The 6,702-nt window shown below is 45.1% G+C and overlaps 1 long non-coding RNA gene across 1 annotated transcript; it reads left to right on the top strand.

Annotated features, from left to right (window-relative positions):
• The first annotated feature begins 4,329 nt into the window (after positions 1-4,329).
• On the top strand, positions 4,330-6,102 carry LOC131920118 (uncharacterized). Its single transcript, XR_009381511.1, has 2 exons — positions 4,330-4,582; positions 5,709-6,102. It is a non-coding gene; the product is annotated as an uncharacterized LOC131920118 (long non-coding RNA).
• Positions 6,103-6,702: the final 600 nt, after the last annotated feature.

Below are 6,702 nucleotides of genomic sequence, written 5' to 3'. Positions count from 1 at the left end.
AACTTATAACCTGTGCTTCACACCAGCACCACCCCCATCCATTCCGCTTCCCCAAAGGTAATGACATCATGTGCAGGGAGATCTTTTCTTCTCCTGATTTACTTACATTTCAAGTAGAAAAGGAAAATCATCAGTGACCTGCCCTGCGGTCAGACTCCCTCTGTCTGAATCCCAGTGGCCCACCTTGGTTTTCTGCAGCTACTGTAACAAATTACCCAAAAGTTGGTGGCTTGAGACGCCATAGAAGCACTCTCACATTCTAGAGGCTCTGCAGCAATGGTGCTGGAAGAACCTTTCCTTACCGTTCCTACCTCCCAGGGGCCTCTGACGATTTTAGGTTTTTGGAGGCGTGACGTCATCTCCCTGAGACTCTCTTCCCACGTGTGTCACTTCTCTCGTGAGTATGACGTCATCAACTCCAGGTCCTCAACTTACACAAAGACCCTTTCCTAAAGAAGGTCACATCCCCCAAACCAGGAGTCAGACTTGGATATTTCCTTTTCATTTAGGGCAAAATTCAACCCACCATGGGTGCCATTGCCAGTCATGTGCCCTTGGACCATTAGGCTGCCTCTTAATGTCTTTCTGTGGTCATCTCGAGAAGGCCTCATATAGAGAAGAAGAAATTAGATATAATAGGAAAATAAAAGTCAGTATCTGCTAATTGTATAAATAAGTGAGTAATGCAAGTCACTTGCCTCAGTGCTTGAGACACAAGTATTAGCTGTTATTATTTGCGTGGTAGAGTTCCGGGAAGAAGTAACACACCAATGTCAAAGTCAACACTGCTCTTACATCACTCCCACTCCACCTTCCTATGGTCTGTATTTTCTTGTTTATTTCACTTCAAGTACCAATTCCTTAAGAAAGACAAAAATATTTCAACTGCCATGTTATTTTTTTAACTGAAGAAACTGAGGTGCTGTGAGGGTAAGGCCTGTAGTTCATTGCTGGGCTAGAACCAGAACTCTGGTAGTTTGACTGTGAGTACACAACTCATTATGGTCCAGTACCTTGCCCGAGCAAGCTAATTGGTGTTTTCGTGACAAAATATCTTTCTATAGCCAACATTTATCTAGCTATAAATAATTTGACTAAAATATACCCATGACAGATTATATAAAGAGATGAAAGAAATGGAAATGGAAGAAATAAGATTAATTAGAAAAGAGGGGGAAGAAAATATATGTATTAAATACCTGAATGTGATTAAAGTTAGGCTTTATTGCTTAATTTCCTTTCCTTTGAGTGTGTTTCATCCAAACAAGTTGTCAGACAACTTTTTTCTTTCTTACTCTTTCTTCCTCCCTCCCTCTCTCCTTCCCTCCCTTCCTCCTTCCTTCCTTCCTTCCTTCCTTCCTTCCTTCCTTCCTCCCTTCTTCCTTCCTTCCTTCCTTCTTTTTGACACAGTTTCATACATCCTAGACTGGTCTTAAACTTACTATGTAGGCAAGAATGACCTTTAAGTTCCGACCATATTACCTGAGTACTGTGATGGCGACTATGCACCATCATGCTGGTGTACAGGCGACTCTTTAGACTAATCTCTTCAGCTGTGCTCCCTGGTCCCCTCCTGTTGTGACAGGTTAGAAAAACAGTCAGTTGCCCAGGGGAGCTGTTGCTCACCTGTGATGGTTAATCTTGGTTTTCAACTTGACACACATAGGAAAAGGGCATCTCAACTGGGCACTTACTTCCATCAGATTGCCCTGTGGCAAGTCTGTGAGGGCATTTCATCGATTGCTAATTAATGCAGGAGGGCCCAGCCCACTGGACGTAGTGTCATACCTGGGCAGGTAGGCCTGAGAGGTATAAGAAGGATAGTTGAATGTGAGTCTGGGGCCAAGCCAGTAAGCAGCATTCCTGCACAGTCTTTACTTCAGTTCATGTCCTGGCTTCTGTCAGTGATGGATTGTATCTAACCTGTAAGCCAAAGAAATAAACTGCTTCCTCTCTGAGTTGCTTTGAGTCATGGTGTTTATCACAGCAACAGAATCCAAACCAGGACATCAGCTAGGCCTTCTTGCCAGTCTTGCTCGGTGGCAATTACCACTGCCACAGTTTGTTACAGTTACTTTTTTTGTCAGACAAAAAGTCAACCAAGGGAGGAAATATTTATAGAGATTAGGAGTTTCAGAGCTATGTTGGCTCTGCCATTGTTTGCTTATGTGGATGCAAAAATGTAAGAGAAAAATATGGTAGAGAATCTTCTTGCCCTAAGGCAGCCAGCAAGCAGATAGAGAAAGAAGATGTGAGTCCTAGGCAGTGCTGAGGGACAAGCTCCCACCAAGACCTACCTCCTAACTAGCCTATTCCCCTAGGATCCCATCAGTAGATCAAACCACTGATGCAGTTAAAACCTTTGTGATCCAGTACCACTCAGAGATCCAATAGCAGGCAGCCAACCCTTTAACAAAGGAGCCTTTTTAGACTCCAACACATCCTTATATATTTTATTCTCAAAATATGGAACATGAATAATTAAGGGCTGAAATATGAGTAAATACAGGCATTCCAAGATCCTTTGAAAGTAAGATTCCTACTGTTTGAAGTCATTTTAATAATCATGTGATTTATTCTAGAATGCATTTTCCAATTGCTCTCAGAAGCCCCAAGGCACAAATACAATCCAATTGTTCAGCAAAGTTCTTTAAACAATAGAGAATAGTAATAAAAGAGAAGCTGGCCGAATCTAGCTGTAACCCACATTCAGATGATTCTTGGCCCTTCTATGGCATTTGTCTTGAAGAGACTGGCCTCTGGGTGAGGATTAATTAAATCCCACAACTGCAAGGAGGGGCAAAATTCCAGATGAGTGCAATTAAAGCCTGTTATAAAGCACCTCTTTATTCACGGCTGGGTTCTACCTGGGTCAGATTATGCCTCTGTGTGCATGAGAATGGAGGAAATGCCTTTCCCTCTGTAATCCTGAATGCCTATAACACAAGTTCTCCTTTGTCCGTGAAGACTGATGGAGTGTTTGCCTCTCTCCCCCAATGCCTCTCAGTTCTCAGGTCCCAGGTGAGGTCTATGTAATCCTACATGTAAAGTGTTACAGAATTTGACAAAATGATACTGTAATTAAGTTCCCAACTGGGTCTCACTCCTCCAGAGAAAGAATTGAACCAAATGTTCCCTGTGCTGTGGGAGCTGCTTCAACCAAGCATTAAGAGACTGGCTTTTCTGCCTTCAGTACAGGGTTTTACTTGGTTTTATTCTTGGAGACTTTATTTGTTTAGAGATGAAATTCCTCTGTGAGTATATCTTGAGGTCTGCATGACATATGTCCTTAAGGAACTCGACTCAGAGCCCAAAGCAGGAAATGGTCAGGTATCTGTCCGATGCTATTACCGGGGCTTTGAGCCACCAAAGCGTTTGAACAGGCACTTTGGATGGAACATAGCTAGGGAAAGTAGCCCTGTCCCCTTCCCTCCCTCAAACAGTCATGTCTCATTTCCTCTCTGCCAACCTAAGTCCAACCGCCCAACTCACCCAGCAGATTCCATTAATATCATCCACTATGTGCAGAACTTACGCTCCTCAACTTCATGGTGACATCGAAAAACTTCCCTACCCTCTCTACCAATCTGGATCAGGCACAAAGCACAAATGAGATCAAAAGCACAGCAATGTGCACATAAAAATCACATCACGTCTCTCAGTTGTTCTGGCATGGCTTCAAAGAAGCTTGGACTGAGCCAACTGAACACCAAGAAATGTAGATTGTTTTTTTTTTTTACATGAATTTATTTAGTGTGCATGTGTGCGTGCATGCACATGAGTCTGCAGAAACAGAGTATGGAGGTCAGAGGACAACTTGTAAGAGTTGGTTCTCTCCTTGCACCACCTGCCTCTGGGGCTTGGTGGCCAGTACCTTTACCCACTGAGCCATCTTGCCACTGCATATGGAGATTCTAGAAAGGTTTCATGGAGGCCGGAGACTTCAGGGCAGGTTTTCAGTATGGAAATCTGAAGGAGTGGAGATACTGGGTGCGTGAGGAAAGGGCACACGGGCGGCAGGAAAAGCTCCCCAGCTCCTCAGAATGACGTAAGCCCAAGAACAGGACCTGTGAGCATGCAACTTATTGCTTGACCAAAGGAGCCATTGAGTCCAAAGGCTGAGTTTTACCCAAAGGGTTTCCAGGAAGTTGAAGAGCAAATTTATCCTTGTAAGGAGAACTGATTGGGTTGCATTCAGTGTCGCATATTACAGACCCTCAGACAGCCCCTGTGATTCGACTGATAAAACAATAGATAGTATTTCTGCATCACCAGTCTCTAAAGACCGATGTATTGATAACTGTTATATTTCTCACACGAGGAAGGAACCATGAAAGTGATACTGTAGAAGCTGTTACTGAGCAAGAAGCCCCTACAGATGTCAATGATGCCTACAAGTGGTTCCATTGGCAAGAACATAGCTGGTCAGACAAGGTCCCACCCACGACTGACGTTTGAAGGCCAGGTATGAGAAGGAGCTGGCCAGAGGATTTGGTGCTAAGCCCCCCTACATAACTACCACCAAGAAGGAGGAGCCCACACATGTCTGGAATCTTCCACTCATGAATGGAGGCTCAGCCTGGTAAGTGGGGGGAAAAGGGACAAAGCCAGGTGCTGAGGACCCTCTAGGTTAGAGGTAAAGTCTAAGGGTCTGAGTGGGTCAGTGTTGAATACATATGATGGACCAGGGGTTGGCCTTTGGAGTCATGGTTGGGCAGGGACCAAGGAACTGCGGTAGGCTATAATTCCCGGGAGCTGATGTTGGGCACCTGGGGCCAGTGACCTGGCATAATTGTCCTTGGTTCAGGACAGGCTCGGAGCTTTCAGTTATAGTCCTCATCATCAAACTTGGTGGTGGAGAAAGCCTCAGAGTCTCTGGCCAGCAGGGATAGGTGCGGGGCTCCAGTCCACCAGCCCGAGAAGCAGGAGCAATGGGGGCACCAATGTCCACATGGCAGCCAGGATGTTGTAGCTCCTAACTTTGGAGCCATACTACCTCACAGCCTCCAGGTCCCCAGCTATCTTCTGGTCTCAGTCCTGCAGAGCAGCACCAAAGCCAACATGTTACATGCTCTGGTCTCCCACTCATAGGGGACCAGAGACCACCCAGAGCACCTGTAGGGCACAGGCTGGACTCCAAATCTTGATGGAAGAGTATGGCCTGAGGAGACATTCCCCTGGGCTGGGTCTATAGTCTCCCAACATAGTACAATTTGGCTCTTTTCAGGGTCCTGAGTCATGATGGTCTCAGCCTAAAGGCTGCAGATATAGATTTAGTGGCCATTTTGGGTCAGCAGCATCCTTGAGAACCTCCTGTGGGAGAGCAGTCCTCTGGGAAACTAAGAACTCAGTCCCATTCCGGAGTTACAGTGGGAATCCTTCTATGGGAAACCTTTAAGGACTTTACCCTTTTGGGGGGACTACATAGCCAGGCCTGTGAACAGTACATACACCCCTTAAAGGATAGACTCTCACGGTCCCCAAACTTGGTGAGGGACTGTGGCTATGCTAACCGACCCTTTCATATACTTTTCCTTTGAATCCCTACCCCCACCGCACACCACATCACACCCACACTCATTCTCTTGCTCCCGAGGATGCCAGCAGCTCTATCCCCAGAGCACAGATCCATTCTTCAGGGCGAGCCCACCCAGAGCTCCTCAGGCAGAGGCATAGTGAAAAACCCCCTTCACCATTGTATTCACAAGGGCCTCCTGGAAACACAGAAAGCCTTGAAGCTCACCGTGAGGATGAGGTCAGCCAAAGTCTAAACGGAACCAGAATTCTTCGGATTTGCTGCCTCTGTCACTGCTGTTCAAGGAGTTCTGAGCTACCGGAGCAGAAAGTCCCAGTCGCATCCCCGTCCCAGGGAGCCTCCTTTCTCAGGATCTGGTCCACTGAACTTTCTCTTCTCTCATTACCAGCTGCCCGAGGAGTTTAAAGTCGTTACCAGAGGGCTTCATCTCAGATATCCTTGCTTATTTCCTAGGGCATAAAAATGCTGGATTGAATTCACTAACAGTAAATCCATGTGTGTGTTCTCCTAGGTCATTTTCACCCAGATAAAAGCCAGACCAACTCAATAAATTAATTTTTCATTAATCCCAAGAGTAGTTTTGAGTTTTACCCTTCACAGGAAATTGTTAGTTTCATTGGGGTATATGGCTTGTGGGGGAGAGCTGAGATTGCCTCCTTAGAGGCCATGCAATGCAAGTTCTCTGTCTCTTACCTTGGGAGGTTTTTGATTCCAGCATTTGAAAATGGGAGGGTCAGAATCTAGATGATGGAGAGGAGAGCTGAGAGAAGCCAGTTTCCACTGACCAAAAGGGGTCATCTCCAATCACCTTCTTGCTGTAGGCACAGCTTGGTCCAGAAAGCAATTGGACATGAATACCATGAGCGGAGTTTTCTCTGAGAATATCTCTTCCAACTGTACACACACACACACACACACACACACACACACACACACACTTCAGATATGTATATATTATATATAATCATATAATATAAACAACTGAAACTGGTTAAAAATTGCTAAAGGAGGTAAGAATACTTGTCCTTTATCAAAGTATTAAATAAATAAAACAGAGGAATCAGAAAATGCACCCTCGTTTGCTTTTTATTCATTTTTTAAAGAAAGGGAGAATACATCACTCTCCCCATTTTAAAGACAATAAATCAGAACTAGGCAGATAAACA

Source organism: Peromyscus eremicus, chromosome 9 (genome assembly GCF_949786415.1).
Source record: "Peromyscus eremicus chromosome 9, PerEre_H2_v1, whole genome shotgun sequence".
Taxonomy (NCBI): Eukaryota; Metazoa; Chordata; class Mammalia; order Rodentia; family Cricetidae; genus Peromyscus; species Peromyscus eremicus.
This window is presented reverse-complemented; position numbering and strand designations above follow the sequence as displayed.